We start from the raw sequence: 19,637 nt of genomic DNA, 5'->3' as shown, positions 1-19,637 counted from the left end.
GGTGTTGGGGTGTTGGAAGGGATTGGGGTGGAAAAGAGAAAAAGGGACATAAGGAACCTCGAACAAAATAGGTTTTAAAAAGTCAAAGTCGACAGTACTAGGTGCTTAAAAAAAAGAGGCTGAGCAAACCACGAGGAACAGGCTAGCAAGCAGGACTTGTCCACAGTGCCAGCCAAACTAAGGCAAGTATCATGTCAGGAAGACACTGCGTTGCTCCGGTCTTCGTTGCTCTCCGCCTCTGACAGTCTTTATGTATCCCCTTCTGTGATAGTTCCTCAGACAGCAGGAAGTGAGTATGATATAGATGCTCTCTCTGTGTGGCTCAGTGCTTTACAGATACTTATTTGCTACACATTAAAGATTGTGAGTTTCTACAGTAACCACCACACACTGCGCAAGGAGTTTTCTACGATAAGGTCTGAGCTATAATGATCTATGGGTAGAGAGAGGGATTTAATGGGCAATTTGATACCATGCCCATTTAGCAAAATAAAAGTAGTAGGTCTGTGGGGAGACGAAATTGCCTGTTTCTATTCCTCACAATGGGTTTCTTGAAAGTTGTCAAGAATAAGACCTACTTTAAGAGACACCAAGTAAGATTCAGAAGGCAGCTTGGTAAAACTGACTACTATGCTAGGAAATGACTGGTGACACAGGACAAAAATAAGTACAGTCCATCCAAACACAGGATGATAGTCCGTGTGACGAACAGAGTCTGCCAGGTTGTGTATGCCCGTATAGAAAGGGACGTGATAGTCTGTGCAGCATATGCACATGAACTGCCAAGATGTGAAAGTTGGCCTGACAGATTGTGCTGCAGCCTGTTGTACTGGCCTGCTGCTGGCCCACAGGCTTCTCAATAGCCTTGGCATGGGCAAGATCTATGAAGGCCAAGTGGAGGTGACTGGAGATGAATACAATGTGGGAGCATTGACAGTCAGCCCGGTGCCTTCACTTGCTGTTTGGATGCAGCTCTGGCCTGAACTACAACTGGCAATAAAGTTTATGGGGCCCTGAAGGGAGCTACGGATGGAGACTTGTCTATCCCTCATAGTACCAAATGATTCCCTGATTATGCCTCTGAAAGAAGGAGTTCAATGCAGAAGTACATCGGAAACACATTGTGGGGTCAGAATTTTGCAGACTACTATGGTATCTAATGGAGGAAGATGAAGGTGCATATAAGAAACAGTTCTTTCAGTACATAAAGAACAGCATACCGCCAGACATGATGGAGGAGATGTACAAGAAAGCTCATACTGCTGTCTGAGAGAATCCAGTCTCAGAGAGGAAGCCTAAGAGAGAAGTGAAGAAAAGGTAGAACCATGCCAAAATGTCCCTTGCCCAGAAAAAAGATCTGGTTACTCAAAAGATAACAAGATTCCTCAGAGCTCAGGAAAGGGCTGCTAAGAGCTAAAGCAATTTTCTATGAAGATGTTCTTCATTTATGACAATAAACATATTGGCCAAGCAGCTATTTCTGTGTTAGGCTGTTAATTATGAAACTGCGGGAGAGGCTGGAGAGATGACTCAGTGGTTAAGACTACTGTCTGCTTTTCCGAAGAACATGGTTTCAATTCGCAGCACCCACATGGATGGTATCTCACAACTGTCTATAACTCCAGTTCCAAGAGATCTGATACCCTCACACCAATGCATTAAACAAATTATTAAAAAAAAAAAAAAACACAACTGTAGGAAACATCAAGAAGTTACAAGAACAAAGGAATGAATAACTTTCTTTCTTTCTTTCTTTCTTTCTTTCTTTCTTTATGGTGAGAGAAAGAGAGAGAGAGAGAGAAGTGTTTCACTGTGCATTACCTCTAGCTGGATAATTTACCTCCTCCACTAGGATAAATAGAAGTATCACCACACCTGACTGAGAATTTTTTTATCCCACAAAACAACAAGCTTAGTTTTTGTTGTTTTGTTGTTGTTGTTGTTGTTTTTCCAGAAAAACCATTTTACATGGGTCCAAGCAAAGTTCCCCATCTTTTCTTGGGTTTCTAGTCTTTCATGGAATGAGTTATCCTTCAGATTGTTAGAACTGAGCAGCAGACCCATTACCATAGGAAATAATTCTTCCAGCCATGTATTACAACCAGAGAGTTGGTGGAAAGAAAGTACCTCAAAGTCGATCTTGAAAACAAACAACTTGTGCTAACCCATGGCTTTAAGGTTTGAGAGTGACAGTGAAGTGCAGATATGAGCTTGGGTACAAAGGGCAAGGTGTTTTCTCTGTTTCTTTTTAGGCAGATGTTGAAAGGTACATGCCAGACCTGAATATACACAGGGAAATAACTTGAAAGGGTCAAATGTTAAACCTTGCACATCAGGTTTACGTGGGAAGGTACTTGGTGATGCATTTATGAGTCCTAAGGAATAGCCAGCCCTTCATCCCACAAGAAGCAAAAACCGTCTTCTATAACTTAGTCCAATCTTAATTGTCTGTATCAGCGGAGATTGTGTGGGTTTTGATCACCTCTGGACTTAAAGTGCTACTGCATCTTAGCATATGCCAGGTAAACAGTTACTGCTTATCTACATCCCCAGCCTAAAATAATGTCCATAGGCTGGATGATACTAAGATGAACCTATCAGATCTTCAGGATAATGAAATTTCACCTGATTTTAGTCACACTCTTAACTACATGTTTACATGGGATACATGCTAAAGCAAAAGGCTACTCAGCAGTTTCTTCCATCTGAGGTTAAAATATGTAAGTATAATAAAAACTATTAACTGTGCCTCCCCCCCCCCAAAAAAAATGTAGTAGGTTCCTCCCAGGAACATGTGAGTTTCCCAAAGATTTGTTCTTGGCATTCTCACAGTTTCAGTCATGAGGAGTAGGCTTTCAACCCAGTCAGAATCCTTTGACTACTCAGATAGCATTCATGCCACCATTACACACTTGGCATATCTTGGCACATACATGACGATTGTAGCTAACAGTGGTCACAAGTAGGTAAATCCACGGAGGACATTTTCCCACCAGCAGTCTTCATAGGAACTCCAGTACTGTGAAATCTAGCTAATGGTGAGAGCTTCTTATCAGCACCAAACTAATGTTTCCATGCCCTGCAGCCAAAGCATATGCTGTGTTTGGAACAGAGTCTTACTATCAAGTTCTGAATAGCAACAACAATATCCTGTCTTGTTTTGGTGCTCTCTGGAACTTTTCTGATCAACACCTCCAAAAGAGCTAACACAGAACTGACCTTTTTTTTGTCAGCCAGTGACTTCTGGCTAACTTCTGGGGTAACTCCAACTAATATATACTTGTGTGCATACATATATGTGTGTGTGTGTGTGTTTATATGTGTGTGTGTGTGTGTGTGTGTGTGTTTAATTGGCTATGTATCTTCTAAAATAGGTTCCATGTAGCTTTAAGAAACCTCTTTGGTGTTAGTTATCCCACTCCCCACCATTCCTCTTCCTGCCCTGTCATCCCTCTCCTTACTTAAACCTCCATCCTGTTATTCCCCTTTTCCTCTTCATATTACCTGTATTTTCTACCCTCCCTTGTCCACCAATGACTTCTGCAGAAATTACCTTTCTCTCGCTAAGATAAAAGCACTATGACCAAGGCAACTTACAGAAGGAAGTGCTTCTTTTGGCTCCTCATTCAGAGAGCTGTGAGGCCATCATCCCTGCAGGGAGGCATGGCAGCGGGTAAGTATGACAGCTAAAGCAGAGAGCTGAGAACTCTTGTTCTTCTCAAATGCCATCAGAGAGAAGAGAGAATGAATTAGAAGTAGAGCCAGGCTGTAAAATCTCAAAGCCCACATCCAGTGATGTACTCAAACCATCACAGGCCATTTCTCATTTCCTGGTTTCTATAGATGCTCCAACTTAAAGTTACAGACCTAAAGATTCAACATTAGGATCTACATGTAAACAAAAGCAAGTGACTTTTCTCTTTCTGGGTGTAGGTTACCACACTCAATTTAATGCTTTCCAGTTCCTTCCGCAATCTCATTTTGTCTTTGTGATTGAATGTGATTCTATTAGTAAAGGTAAAAAAGTTTTTTTATCCACTCTCCAGCTGATGGATATATCTAAGCTGCTTCCAATTTCTTGATATTATACAGAGTGCAACAATGAGCAAGAATGAGCAAGTGTCTCTATAAAGAGCTCAAAAACTAAACATCAAGAAAATAAACAAGGCAATTTAAAAGTGGGACATGGAATTAAACAGATTTCCTAGAAGAAGAAATATGAATGGCTAAGAAATATGTTTCAAGCTGTTTACAATCTTCAGCTATCAAAGAAAGGCAATTAAAACTACTTTGAAATTTCACCTTACTTAAGCCAAAATGATTAAGATTAAGAAAATAGAAAACAGAACAAGCAAACAAAAACCAGCAAATGCTCCTGTGCCCTACTGGGAATGGAAACTAGTGTATCTACTATGGAAATCAGTGTGGCAGGCCATCGATGAGATGGAGAGGCTTGAAAGATTGTTCAGAAGGATCGTTCTGTGCCCTTGACATGGATAAAGGCTCAATTCCCATCATTCATATCAGGCATCTCACAGCTGCCCAAATTCACGATTTGGGGGATCTGGCATCCACAGGCAATTACACTCATGTGCACATACCCACATGAATAAACACACACACAATAATTTATTATAAATAATTTTTAAAAATTAGAACTGGATGCACTATGTGATCTAGCTATACTGATCTTAAGCAGACTACTAAAAGACTCTATTTTATGCCATTCTTATATAAAAGAAGTAAAAACTTCTTTACTAGTGTGAATTATTTGTTAGTATAATTGATCAAGTACAAACATAAACTAAGCATATAGATATTTATTTATTCATTCATTCATTCATTTATTCATTCACTTTACAGTCCCCTCCCTCCTCTCCTGCTGGTGCCCCCCCCCCCCCCCCCCCCCCCCCCCGTTCCTCAGAGAAGAGCCTCACCCCACCCCAGCTCATCAAGTCACACTGGCCCAAACACATTCACTTCCCCTGTTGCCTGGCAAATCAGCCCCACCAGAGGGAAGAGATCAAAAAAGCAGGTAACAGAGTCCATGTCAGATGCCAGCCCCACTCCCATTACTAGGGAACCCATGTGAAGCCTGAGTTGACCATAGGCTGCATCTGTGAAGGGGGCCTAAATCTATTCTACGCATGGCCCTTGATTGGTGCTTCAGTCTCTGCAAGCTCCTTTGGGCCCAGGTTAGCTGGCTCTGTTGGTCATCTTGTAGAGCTCCTGCCACCTCCACGTCCTTCCATCCTTCTCTGTTTTTCACAAGACTCCCTATACTGGGAGTCTCAGCATCTGTTTCTATCCGTTGCTGGGTGGAGCCTCTCAGAGTACCGCATGGCTACTTCCATCAATCTAAAACGGTGGTTCTGCGCTCCTTTTCGGGGTGTCCAGACGCTGCCGTGAGAAGAATGAAGCAGTCTGGAGCTGGTGGAATCTGACGGTTTCCAGGTCCATCTAGGAGTATGGGGAGTGGGGAGGTGAGGAGAAGGCCTTCTCCGAAGAGTGATACAGCTCTTTTGGGGGCCTTTATGACCCTTTGCTAAGAGGGATGAGAAACCAAGCAATCAGGTGGCCAGTTCACGGAAAGCGAGGCCACCTGGTGGGCAGGTCTGAGGATCCAGCCGTGAATGTCCACAGAGAGCTGAGAAGGCCCTCTCTGAAACAGCCCTGCAAGTGCTCCAGCCCAAGTGAAACAGCAACTCTGAGATGACCTTTGGTGTATCATCCCGTAACCCATTTATTAGTGAAGCAGCTCCAGTCCATTTATTTCCTGGTGAACAAGTACTGCATAAACTCTGGGGAGTGGGGAGGGGTTCTATGGGTGAGTACCTTCCATTGGCTGTGGCAGACATGGTGGTGACGCTCTATTTTAATCTAGGAGCCAGCTATGTGTCTATTGTGATTTCTTTGATAGTTGGCGGTTGCCAGCCTACATGCCCCAGGGAGGGAGCAGTCCTACTCCTACTGGCCTCGGGATGAAATTTTCAGTTTCAGGTTTGAGATTTGGGGGGTTTAGACATGTCTCTGACCTCACTCTAGCCCCATGCCTGTTGTTCCCGATCACCAAGCCTGCGTGCACCACGATAAAACAAATGAAATGTCTACTGCCATCAGCTGAACAGGCACATTACAGACAGTACATTTTTGATCAAATGAAGATGAGAGGTTGCTTTTAGGTGCTTCCAAACACAGCCTTTATTCAGCCTTCCTAACAGGGGTTGTTCACATGCAGGTAGGTGTTTCTGCAGGACTCTAAGGTTTACAATTTTCTGTAACTCCAGATCCAGGAGACTAAGGCCACCATCTGCCCTCCTTTGGCATAAGGCAGAAAGTAGTGCACATTTCTTCCCTATGATGCCTTCTTTGAGCTCCTAAGTTCTTTGTCTCTAAGAAATATAAGCAATAACACTAGCAGAAAGGGACTCTTATGTTGTATAGCATCTTTTTTAGGTAAAAATCCTCCTTTGGCAAAATATACAGGGCTGGGCTGGAGAGATGAACTAATGATTAGTAGTTCTGGATGTTCTTTAGAGAACCCACATTTGATTTCCAGCACACTAGTCCTTCCTAGGGGCCATGTAATTCAGGAAGCTCTGGTTGTGGAACACTGGACTATTCCCCTCACAGTTTCCCAGTATGATTCCTAGTAACAATCCTTGGATTAAGTGGAAACTAGATGGCATGCTTGCAGCTCCCTCTGCCTAAGGGTAACTAATGTCCAACACATGTGCCGTTCTAGTTTATTACAATTTGTAGAAACATTTTTAAACCTCATCTATTGGCTGGATGATTTCATGGTTTCAATTAGTCTCTAGTTTCTCAAGGAAAGGAAATAGAAAATAGTTTATTTTAAAATAAAACATTTTAGATGATCTCTTTTTCCCCCTTCATTTGAAATAGACAAAATTAGAAAAAAAGAAGGCAGAGATGAAAAAGAATAGTGAGTGTACATGAGCAGAGGAGAAAGCCATTCGGGGAGAAAATGGGACAGAGAAACCCAGATATGAGAAAATGTAAAATTTATTTCTCATTTGAGAAGGTTTCTCTCTCTTTATATCACAAACTGCTTATAGCATACATGGCAGAGGCTCTGAAACCATCAGTGTGTCCAATTGTGTGTACATTCTCTGAAGAAAGAAAAGGCATTAGGAGGCCATGACCTTTTGACCTTGAATTCAAATTCTTTAGGACCCACATCATTCTAGTGGGTAGGATTGTTCTAAAGCATTGGAATGAGATTTGTTTTGAGGAGAAACATAAACGCTATTCCAGAATCTCTGCCTTGAGTTATGCTTGAGACCATGACATTTTGGAATCCATCTGTACCAAACATTTCTTCTCCACCATGCATATTTTGAGGTCATAAATTTTTTGTCCCGAAAATATAAGCAGTAACAATAGCAGAAAGGCACTGCTTATGGTTTTTTTGTTTGTTTGTTTGTTTTTGGTTTTTTGGTAAAAGTTCTCCTTTGGCAAAATAAACACTTCTGGGATTGGAGAGATGAGTCAATGTTTAATAATTCTGGATGCTCTTTGGAGAGCCTATATTTTATTTCCAGCACCCACAGGGTGATTCACAACTTTCTGTAACTCTAGATCCAGGAGACCAATGGCATTATCAGTCCTCCTCAGGCATTAGGCAGCAAATAGTATATAGATGTACCTGAAGGCAAAAACACGCGTGCACATTAAAACAAACAAATAAATAAGCACATAAATAAAAGATTGAAAATATGCTCAAGAAGAATTTATTTTTTAGGATAAACCGCTTTGTATGTGTATGTATGTGATGTGTGTTTGAATGTATGCCGAAGCTGTCAGTGTCTTTCTAGATTGTTCTATAAATTGTGGCAGAGTCTCTCCCTTGAGCACAGAACCTGGCTTTACTTCCCAGGGACTGGGATGACAGCTGAGTAATTCACTGTTACAGTGGATCCTGAGAGGGAGACATGCAATGAAAAACAGACTTCTTGGGAAGCAGCAACAGTAAAACAGCTTGTTTAATAGAGGGAACAAAGGCTACTTAAACCGTTAGGGGTGGCTAGGGGCTTTCAGGGTGAATGTATATCATAAGCTTGGGCCAGGGTGCTGAGGATGCCTCATTTGCATGAGGAGGAATTCCAGGTGTTGCTAGACAGACATGGCCTTATAAGGGGAGAGGAAGTTTAACCTGGCTGTGAGGCTACTTGACCTCCTTCAGGAGAACAAAAGGTGGGGGCAGGGAGGGGTCACCCAGGGCATGCAGGCCCAGGGCAGGAGGCAGTGGGGGAGAGCCTTTCTACTCCTACTGAACTCAGGACAAGATTTCCAGGATTTGGACGAACCTTGACCCGACTCTTATTTGGGGCCAGTTTCCCGGTCCCCCAGGGACCTGACCACACATACCCACACCTCTTCCATGGATGCTGAATATATATAAATTCCTATTCTTATCTTCACACTCACCTGCAACATCTTTACCCACTTGGCTGTCTTCCAGGCCACTAAAACTGGGTTTATGAGAGCATCATTGGGCCATTGGATCACATGGATTCAGTATTTTGAGAGTAGAGGGGGCCTTTTTACTATGGGCCAGCTGTGCTTGATCTAAGGACATAGAGTACTGGATATGACAGGAATCAAAAATACACTCTGACAATGGCTCTCGAGTTTTATCTCATGCCTTTGACAGTTAATGCTTTTGACAGTTTGTACGGGCAACTGAAGCAGACTTTATTAAGGAAACTACGAAAAATTAAATTAATGAAAGATGAGAGAAACTCACAAGATATATTTAGTTTAGAAGGAAAGTTAAATTCTCAGCTCCAGAGAAAAGGATCATGAGCCAATTGAAAAGGCTAGTTGATACCAGGGAATTTTTATCGGGTTATGGCTAGTAACCTCTTCACTCTTTGGCCACAAAGAGTGAAGAGGTTACTAGTTGGCCGTATAGAAGACCCACATTCAACACATGATCTCCGGGTCCAACTGTCATGTTCACTTCCTTCTCATCTGCTCAGGGGAGGTGAAACTCCTCATTATCTACCTCCAGCTCCAGCTGTTTTGGTTATTACCCTTGACTGTCTGCTAGCAGTTTGTTTCTGCCTGATGTTGCTGATGCTGACGACCTTACAGACTTCTCAATTGCTGTTTATTATCTAATCTTCTGTTGTTTCTGCATCTACTAGTAAACTAGTTATTCTTAATATTTGTTAACTATCTATGGAGTGGTCTGGGAGGTTTCCTTCATGAAACAGGCCATCTTAGGAACTTTTACTATTAGCTACATTTGAAGTAAGACTGCATAAGAGAGTGGTCATGTCCAGCATGTGTTTCCCAGGAGGTGAAGTCTCTTGGAAGCCAAACAGCTGTACCACTGACATAGCTCTTCTCAGAGCACATCTGTCCTTTATGTTATCTCCTTTTCTGTCTCACTTTTTTTTGCTTATCATCTACAGTGGTCCTGTTCTCTCACTGTGACATGTTCTCTCACCCTGACATGTCTTTAATTCCAAAGCTGGTTCTCACTGTAATATAGTCAGGCACTTGGTATCAACTACTGGCCCTGTCTTTTCCTGCTAGTTACATTAAGCTGACTCCTGTAACTATTACCTCAAATCTACTCCATCTATTATCTGTCCATTTATATAAGTCCATAAATCTCCTTTCATTCCTAAGCTAGTTTGCACTGGATTTTTTGCTACTTGAAAATAGAAACATTCATACTGAGGAAATACACAGAGTAGACCATTCATAACGAAATAACAGGAGAAATCAGTTTAGATTTCAAGAAACACCCTTGAGTCTACCTCAGCACATGTATGTTTGTAAAAAGGTAGTTAGGAGCCAGTCAGTGAAGATCTTAGTGTCACCAAGAAATGTGGTACCTCTCAGGTGACACAGAAGCACAGAGGCAGAAGGAAAGGCCTTTTGGATGACAGAACTAGAGACTAGGTTTTTTGTTTTTGTTTTTGTTTTCTGGCAGTTTAGGACAACGCTGGTAATTCTATCCTAACTCTAATATTTATACTACTGTTTCTTTGTATCTTGCCTTCCTTCTGTCTCCAAATGTGTTTAAAAATTGTGTAACTATTTCCTGGGAATGGAAACATTTCCCTGAGGGAGGAAGGATGCTCATGAAATGCAGAAAGAAAAAGATGCACAACTGAGGAAACTGAGGCAGTGACAAGACACACAAAAGTCCCTTATTCAGGCTATATAAACAGCAATAATTGCTGCTAAGAGAAAGTTCTGCCCAGGTGGGTTGCCCATAAGCTAGTAGGGGGCTGCAAGGATGCAGCTTTTCTGTTGTTACCCACAAGGGGTGGATTTTTGTGATACTACTGTCTTTCAGTCACCCTTGTCCCTGTAAGTAGCCCTAATAATCCCACTGTAGAATTCTCTTTTGGTCTGTTGTCAGTCCCTTATCTGGAGTTAATCAATGATTATTTCTCTTTCCTGGCAAGAGTCTTACTGATCTATTTATGGTTGAAATGGGATATATCCAATTGAGACTATTGTGCATGGGTGACTTGTTAATTTTGTTGATTTCCAGTGCTTTATTTTGATGAAAGAGGGTTATACCATGGTGCCTCAGTTTTTCAGGATGAGAAAGTCTGCCCTGCAGCTGAAGCTACAAGTGTGTCCTTAGGACATTTTTAGGTGATTTTTTTTAGGACAAGATGGATGGTTGTTGGAACATTATGTAGAAGTTGCAAGTGTATGTGTGTTTGTGTGTATGTGAAAGAGAGAGAGCACAAGCTGACATTTTCTTTTCATTCCATTGTACTTGGTCTTTAAATGTCTCCTATCTCTCTGGTTGTGGTAACTAAATTAGCTTCCTCCTTCACTGTAGCACTCAGCCTGGGGCAATGCTTCTCAAACTATTTGTGAATAATCAGGACTTGGGGACGGTTGTTGTTGTGATTTGTTTTTAATTCTGATGTGTTTGGATATTTTTTAATGCTAAACTGCTACAGATACTTGTAAAGGTTATATTTTAATTTCTCTGAGGGCCAAGCTTTAGAAGCAGTGCTCCATATGTCACCTGTAAGGCAGAGACATCCACATGGATATTAGGCTAGTTACCGGAAGCACAGTCCCAGTCAGGCCTGATGACACACACCTGTAACCCAGCAGGAGGCTGAGGAAAAGGACCTTGAATTTAAAGCCATCCTGAACTACATAACAAGCTGAAAGTCAGCCTAGGGAATGCAGCAAGACAACCGGGAAAGAGCAGAAAAGGGGGAGTGAAGGGGAAGTGGGGAGAAAAACATAGGAGCTGAGGCACCACACCAGGCTTACTACCAACAAGCATCTTTCATGTTGACCACATTCTAAGGTGATTTATTATCATTTTAAAGTACATAGAGAGTTTCCACCTCTTCATCTTTGTTTTGTTTTGGTTTTGCCTTCCAGGAATGTGCTACGGTCTTTAACAAAGCTTTTTCTACACAGCTTCAAATGACTAGAATCGTCTCATCCAGGCCCTGGATCAAGTGTCACCTCTGTAGACTTCTCTGCTCTCCAACGAAAGTAGTGGCCTCTTGAGTTTCACATTACTTTATACTATCTTTGTATCATTTTCCAGTATCTAGAATTACAGCACTCTTGTTCCCCCTGCTCTGCCTTCCCCCAGTCGGAGACTAGCTCCGGGAGAGCAGAGGTGTTTGTTTCCTTCCTTTATCCCCTGCAGGCTAGCACCCCACCTGAGAGTCAGTGGCACTCCATGGCCCCTCTCCTCTCCTGTCTTTCTAATGACTTCTGCTCCCTGCTGGTTGGTGCTGCTGCATTGTCACTGATTGTTGCCTTCTCCATACAGTGGGAAGACCCATTCGATCTGACTTATAAAAGTCAAAAGGCTGTCAGCTATGTATCTCAGAGGGTTCAGAGTTAAGTGCAATTATCAGATATAGCTCAGGGATGGTTCTTGCCTTCATGCCTGCCTTGTTTCCAGTACAATCTCTGCTTCACACCCAGGATGGTAACCAGACAGCCATGGCAGTTTCACCTATCACATCACACAGAAAAATGTCTAGAGACTGCCCATGGCAACTGTCCTTCCCTTCAGTGGCCCCCTGAGGCATTTCTCTAGCATTTCTCAGCCCGAATTGGGTCCTGTTTCTGTTCTAAACACTTAGGCAGACTGTAGGTTTATAAAATAAACCTAAAATGCACGATCTGAAGCATGCCACCCGTAGCTGACAGCAACACATGATGCTGTGTCTGTCTCCAGCCTCCACCACTCTATCTTTTTCTTGTTTTGATTTCTGCGTACCCTCTCTTCAGAGTAATCTCAGAGGCAGCCTGTATGATTCATTGGGGGCAGCCACAAAGGCTTGCCAGGTACCAGGAGAGGGAGCATAAATTCTAGCTCTGAGGTTTAAAAAAAAGTATCAGAAATGCAGATATGCTTTAAAATTACTGTGAATCCTTTTGTTTTTCTAGCTGTTTGTGGGTGGTAGAGAATTGCCTTCAACTGTTTAACTGTTAGACATTCCTGCTTTAACTATGAGCTCCTGATGCTTCTGACCCCACTTCGAAAATGCTGAGATTGCAAATGTGCACCCCCACACCAAATCTCCAAGCTGTTTCATTTTAAATAATCATCTAATAATCATACATCTGTTTAAAGCAAACCTACCTTGCCCTCATGATCAGACTGATGAGCCAGCTTTATCCCCAACTTTTCTATTTACTGCTGTTTCTGACGTCTCCAGCGTTGGGGTACGGATCTGCAGATGATAAGAAAAGGAGTCGAAGTGCCTCTATCCTCTGCTGGATGACAAAAATTTCCTTCAATGGCAGATATCCAAGGCTGGCTTTATCTGTTTCCCAGTGATTTATTGAGTTATTTGGAGACCTCCTCCACTCTCTCTCCTTGGATCTCTCCCCGTTATGGGAATGATGTAAGTTCCCACTGACCTCATAAAAATGCCCTTGAGCAATAACCAATAACAAGGTGTTTGGCTTAAGTAATTATTTTGGTAGCTAAAAGCCCCAAGGGAAGCTCTGCTTCCACCCGCCCTTTTTGCGTGTTCCTCATGTACATAGGCAACCACCCCTCTTCACAGACAACCTCCTGCCAACCTGGGGATGACTCGATGTCAACTAGAAAAAGCTCTGGATGGACACAGCCTGTGTTAGTCAGGGTTCTCTAGCTTCCACTTTCCTGTGACATCCTCCATGACACCTCCTGTCAGGGCCCATACATCTAGGAAGGCAGAGCTCAACATGGTAGTTTAGGCCTTAAAACCTTTCAGGAGCCATAGAGAATCTTAACACATCCAAGTCTGTGATCTGGGACCCATGACCATGCAGACTTCCATATTTCAGCTTGTCCATGGAGAGCTAGGCACTGGTCTCCTTAACCCCTAAATTCCAGAGACCCATATCAAGTCTCCAACTTTCTAACTATGATCAGTTTTAATAGCTACACCATGAAAGATATGTGTAATGGATTTGACAGTTCAGCAAGTATCCAGATAACATACAAAGTGCCTCTCATTCAGTAAAACATCCAGAATTGCTGAATAATTCTTTTGAAGATGCCCTGGTTTTATCTAGGGAGATAGTGAGGAAGTAATTACCTTGCCCATTAGAAGGAATGGTACTCCTTACCAAATACACAGTTTTTCCGAAGAACTTCTCACTCTGAAAACTTCCTTTGAATTTCTACTTGCAGTATAGCCTAGAAGTAGTGGAAAGGTAGAAGGGAGGACCCACATTGAGGCTTTATCCATCTCTTCTACTTAGCATGTGGCTCAAGTATCCCTTGGGCCTCCAGGTTTAGCAAAGTTTTTAATTTATCCTAATTGACATTGAAGATGTTTCTGCAGAGTGTATTATTGGGGAAACAAACCTGTTTCTCTTATTTCATATATCACATTGTATCACTCAGGTTTTGTTGTTGTTGTTGTTTGTTTTGTTGTTGTTTTTTATCAGGTCCCAAAGAAACTCAGGACAGATGGCTAACTGTGGTGCCCTATAGCATACCGAAGTGTCTGGTTGGCTTCTAGGCTCGCTCAGTACCTGTGGCTCCTCTCCGAACTTCTTTTTTTTTCCATAACATTTTTTAATTTTTTTATATTAATCACAGGTTATTTACTTTGTATCCCAGCTGTAGCCCCCTCCTTCATTCCCTCCCAATCCCACCCTCCCTCCCTCATCTCCTCCCTGCCCCTTTCCAAGTCCACTGATGGGGAGGACCTCATCCCCTTCCATCTAACCCTAGTTTATCAGGTCTCTTCAGGACTGGCTAAAATGTCCTCTTCTGTAGCCTAGCAAGGATGCTCTTCCCTCTGGGGGGTGGGGAGTGGGTGGCGGTGAAGAGCTCACCATTAAGTTCATGTCAGAAATAGTCCCTGTTCCCCTTGATGGAGAATCCACTTGGATACTGAGCTACCATGGGCTATATCCAGGCAGGGGTTCTAGGTTATATCTGTACCTGGTCCTTGGTTGAAGAAACAGTCTCATGAAAGACCCCTGTGCCCTGATATATTTGGTCCTTGTGGAGCTATATACTCACTTATATAGACCTATAAGATAGAATAAATATACTGAAATCTATACACTTAAAGAAGACAAACAAGAAAGAAGACCCAGGGTAAGATGATCAATCCTCACTTAGAAAGACAAATGGGATCGACATTGGAGGTAGGAGAAAACAAGTAACAGGACAGGAGCCTACCACAGCGGCCCTCTGAAAGACTCTACCTAGCAGTGTATCAAAGCAGATATTAACACTCATAACCAAACCCTTGGCAGAATGCAGGGAATCTCTCCCAACTTCTTAGGCTGTCCCAGACCTTAAACTTCCCAGCCTAGAAGCTTCCCTTTCCTTAGCCCAGCTTCTCTTTCCTTTATAACCCTGCAATTTAGGCCATAGGCTCCCTTTGTTCTCTTTTTGGTTTGGCTCCTCTCTTGACTTTTGCTTGGTTCTCTTGGTCTCTTTCCCCCTTGTCTTTTCCTCTCTCATTCTCCCACCCCCTCTCCTTTCATCTTCTGGTTCAGTCTGGACCCTTCCAAATGCCTCTGCCTCATACTACAATAAAAACTGTCCCTCATCTCTACTCTCCCTCATATCTACAATAAAAAACTGTCTCCTAAGCCATAGCTTCGAGAGGCCATGTCCCTGTTTTCATTCAGTTTCACTTTTCTTAGCCCTATAGTATGTTTTTAAAATAATTTTTATAATAGTGAATGTTTTGCCTTCGTGTATGCATTTCCACTTAGCCTGCAAACTGTTTGGAACTGGGAGTTACAGAAAGCACCATGTGGGTGCTGACTACTGAGAGTAGGCCCTCTGCACGAGCACGAAGTGCTCGCCACCCCCAGGTGAGCACCAGCTAAGAACTCCCTGCTGCGGTTTGGTCTGCAGGGTGAACGATAAAGAACAGACATCTAGCACATATGCCCAATATCCTGCCTCCCCCCACCATGTTCCTCTCCTTCCACTGGCATGCCGCAGACAGAAGTGGGAAGATCAGTGAAGAAGCTTAGAAAGGGCTTACATGTGGGTGGGTGGAAGGGCAGAACAGGTGAACTCCCTCATTCAGCTTAAAGTCTGCCAAGAAAACCATACGAGGAATGACTGGTCCTGGAAGGAAAAAAAAAAAAAAAAGCCTGTGAAAGGTCTGCTTTCTGCCTTGAGTGTGTCTTAAAACCTGGCCCCCCATCCACAATTGTGGGAGAACTGGCAGGCTGACCGATTTATCTATCACCCAGGCCCAGATCCAGGGCTTTGAGTTGGCCCATCCCGACATCTATCTCTTTATGAACTGCTGGAATATGTGAAGGGGCCTGTCTGCCAGATGGAAAGCTGCAATATCTCCCAGTGAGTCTCCCAAGGAGTCACAGTGAGGATCGGGCATTGACTGTGCAGCAGAAGCCAGAGGCTTCAAACCAGAACAGTTCAACCTCTGGCCTGAACGTTTGCAAGAAAAGATGTTTGGGTAAAGACTATAATGGGTGACATACCGCAGCTTCCATTGGGGGAGTTTTTGTTTGTTTTCTTGGGAGGGGGAGTTTGCAAAGGCAGAGGGTAGATATGGAGGGATGGGGAGATGAGTGGGATTGGGGTGCACAATTGAAATTTATGAAGAACCAATAAAAAGTACACTAAAACAAAACAAAACAACCCAGCCGGTGCTGAGATGCCAGTGAAAATTCTCAAGACAGGCATTGGCTTGTTTATTGTGAAGACATCCTGGCTGATTTCTAACAATGCTGTCACAGTAAAATGTACTAGAAACTACTCGACACCACCATAATTAATTTGCCATCATATTTCTGTCTAAGTTTTGAACTCCAGGTATGTAGTTAGGGCACTTAGAATTGTGGAGGACAAGTATCTGCATTGTAACTCACTGGACAGCTTAGCGGCCAGAATCTCTGTATAAACATTGACAGAAACAGCCCTCATTTGGTGTTCATTCTGACTCAGGATCTGAAGTGGCTTTCTGGTGTGTGTCAGTGCAATTTCTTATTTTTTAAGACAGTCTCATATAGCCCAAGCTGACCTTGAACTTCTGATGTTCCTTCCAAGAGCTGGGATTATAGCACTGCCACTGTATGGGATTGATGTGGTGCAGGAGTCCCCGGTTTCCTGGATTCGGCTAGGCAGGCAAGCCAGCAGCTGGGCTGTATCCTGGCTGTGTGGGCATTTTTGCTGTTTCATTCCTTTTCTTTTAGAGAGTAACAGAGCTTCTGGGAATTTTTGTTTCAGTTTGTTGACAACTCTGAAAAAAGGGGGGGTTGAGAGACATATGCCACTTACCGAATCTCTAGCAACATGGTGTACTGGCTATTTAAGATTACTCCCAGCTGGGATTTCTTAAGGATGTCTCATCTGTGTTTGGGATTCTAACTGTACCTTCAGACTTTGTTACTCTTAGTAAAGAACTCACTCAGGATTAGTATTGTTTCCTTTTGAATTACCACAGTCTTTTAAAAATCAATCCCTTATATTTTTACTCTTGAAAACTACCTAGATTTTCAATTGGAAGTCCACTTTTTCCAAGATTTCAAATTTATTTCAATAAAACAGCAAATAAGATGCATATGTACATACATACATATGGAGAGATTAAGATACAAAGAAAACATAGTAAAATGCTAAAGTTGGAATCTAGCTAAATAATGTGGAAAAGTTCGTTGTACTGCCTGGCTACTTTTCTATAGCTTTGGGATTTTAAACAAAAGGACCCAGATTTCAATAATCACATAAAGCTAAGTGTTTACAAGTAGAAACACTGGCAATAAAATAATAACTCAGATCTATGGAATTCTGGGAAGGGTAAACTTAAGAGAGAGAATCTCACAGGAGCTTCTGATAGTGTAAGTGTCTCCACTTGAGTATGAATGATGGGTTTTCCTTTCTCATTATTAATTATATAGTCTACATGTTTTCTTTTCCTGAGTATATGTTTCCAAACTAGGAAAAGGTAAAAAAAAAAAAAAAACAAAAACCAAACAATAGAATAAAGCATATAAATTTTTAAATTTTTTATTGATTCTTTGTGAATTTCACATCCTACACCCAATCTCACTCATCAACCTTAATAACTGTTCATCACCCTTGCATCCTTCTCCCAAAATAAAATAAAATAAAGTAAAATAGACTAAAAACAAAACAAAACAGGAACAACAACAACAAAACCCATCTTGTCATGGAAGAAGTAGTGTCTTGCAGTGTGTCACACAGCATACCCTTTGTCCACACTTGTTTACTTGCAAATGTTCATTACAATAAGTCATTTGTCTGGTTCAAGCCCCCTGGCTTCTACTACACCATCAACACTGAATCTTCATGGGGACTCCTTTCTGATATCCTGTTGTTGCCCTGTGTTATGGAGACCCTGCACCTTTGGATCTTCAGAACTAGCCCTTTCACACATGTTAGCAGTTCACAGATGGGGTAGATGTTGGGGTGCGCCAACTCAAAGCCCTGGATCTGGGCCTGGAAAGTAGCTGAGTTGGTCAGCACACCAGCTTTTCTGTGCTTACACCACCCAATGCTGTAGCTGGCAAGGGGTAGGGCCAGGGGTCCTGCAAACCTTAGGCAGCAAGAGGTGAGGGTGGGGGAGGGCATCTCTCTCTTGCCCAAGCCATATCACAGCAGGTGAGGGGCGGGGCCAGCTCTCCCAGGCTCAAACCTTCACCCTTAAGATTCACCCACAACCCTGCCACTACAGTGAGCTCTACTGTGCTGTCCAGGTGAGGTACAGGACCTGCTCTTGAGTGCTACAGCTGGTGAGGGACAGAGACAATTTCCCCAACCTCATTACCTCTGGGCCAGCTCTCACACCTGCCTCAAGAGTGGGGAGAGGATCACTCTCTTGAGAAGTCCAAATTTTTTTAAATTGTAATATTTTTCTGTATTGAGGGAGAATTAGGTGAATTTAGGCAAATAGGGAAATCAAAGGCAGCCTCTTTAGGAGGGTTGTTGCTTGCCATTTGAAGGGGAAAAGGCCCTTACCACCATCGCTGCAGGAAGAAGGCACACGCCTAAGGGAGGGTACCCACATGGGACTAATACGGGAGAAGGAAGGGAGAGTCAGGAAAAGGGAGGTTCCAGGGCCCTATAAAACACCCATTCCACTTCCAGCTCTGGGGTTCCTCCCATTTTTATGGGAGCTGATGCTTGTTTGAAAATCTGCTGCTTTTGCCTCCGCCATGTCGGTCTTCTGCTTTGTCAGTCAGGTAAGTTGACAATGATATCCCTCTGTTGTCATCAAGAAGAAAGAAAGTGAACAGTGGTTGAAGTCCACATCAACTCCTGGTATCCATAAGAGAGTACACACATACCTGCCTACCCCTGCAAGCACGCATGTACACACACTGAGCTGCTGGTATATCAGAGCATTAAGACATTTGTCTAGCATTAGTCATAGCACAGTGTGTGTGTGTGTGTGTGTATGTGTGTGTGTGTGTGTGTGTGTGTGTGTGTGTGAAATGTGTGGGGGATATTGGCTATCTAGAATTAGTTGGTAGAAGCTGACAAAAAATAGTAAAGAAAACTGAAGCAGAGAATCAGGTTTTTTGAAGTGCCTGCTACGTCTACATGGTTGCTCAGCCCTTTGAAACGCTTTGCCTTCCAATTTATCACATTTATGTTTCCCCAATAACTGATATCTCTGAAACTGGAGAAAAAGTAAAATTAAAATATCAGCTAACAGAAAGGAATGACTTATGCATTATCTCTGCAATATCTAATGCAATATCTCTGTTGTCTAAGAAGCATGGGACTGCATTTTCTGAAGAAGGATTCAAAATGAGTTGAATGTGTCACATTCTTAGAAACCTTAGTTTAGTGTGTACAGCAAAGTGGTACAGCAGGTAAATGCAGTTGCTGTCAAGCCTGAAGACCTGAATTCAGTCCCCAGGAGCCACACAGTAGTAGGAAAGAAACAAATACATCAAGTTGTCCTCTGACCTCTACAAACACAGCATGTCGTGTATATACATACATACATATATATTCCATATATATTCAAAATAAGTAAATATATTTTAAAAAGGAAATTTTAGTTCAGTAAGAAATGAACTGAAAAACTGAAGTGAACTGAGTGAAAGTTTGAGAAACCAGTAACATCATTATGAGGGACTTTTTAAGTTGTTACTGTTGAGAGTTTGGCCTCTTCCATGATCTC

At 42.5% G+C, this 19,637-nt stretch overlaps 1 pseudogene; it reads left to right on the top strand.

Moving 5' to 3' along the window:
- The first annotated feature begins 518 nt into the window (after positions 1-518).
- Positions 519-1,417, top strand: LOC129693190 (60S ribosomal protein L5-like; annotated as a pseudogene).
- Positions 1,418-19,637: the final 18,220 nt, after the last annotated feature.

This window comes from Psammomys obesus, unplaced genomic scaffold, assembly GCF_907164565.1.
Source record: "Psammomys obesus unplaced genomic scaffold, mPsaObe1.curated_primary_1811, whole genome shotgun sequence".
Lineage (NCBI taxonomy): Eukaryota > Metazoa > Chordata > Mammalia > Rodentia > Muridae > Psammomys > Psammomys obesus.
Note: the sequence above shows the minus strand (reverse complement) of the source record. Positions and strands in the feature narration are given on the sequence as shown.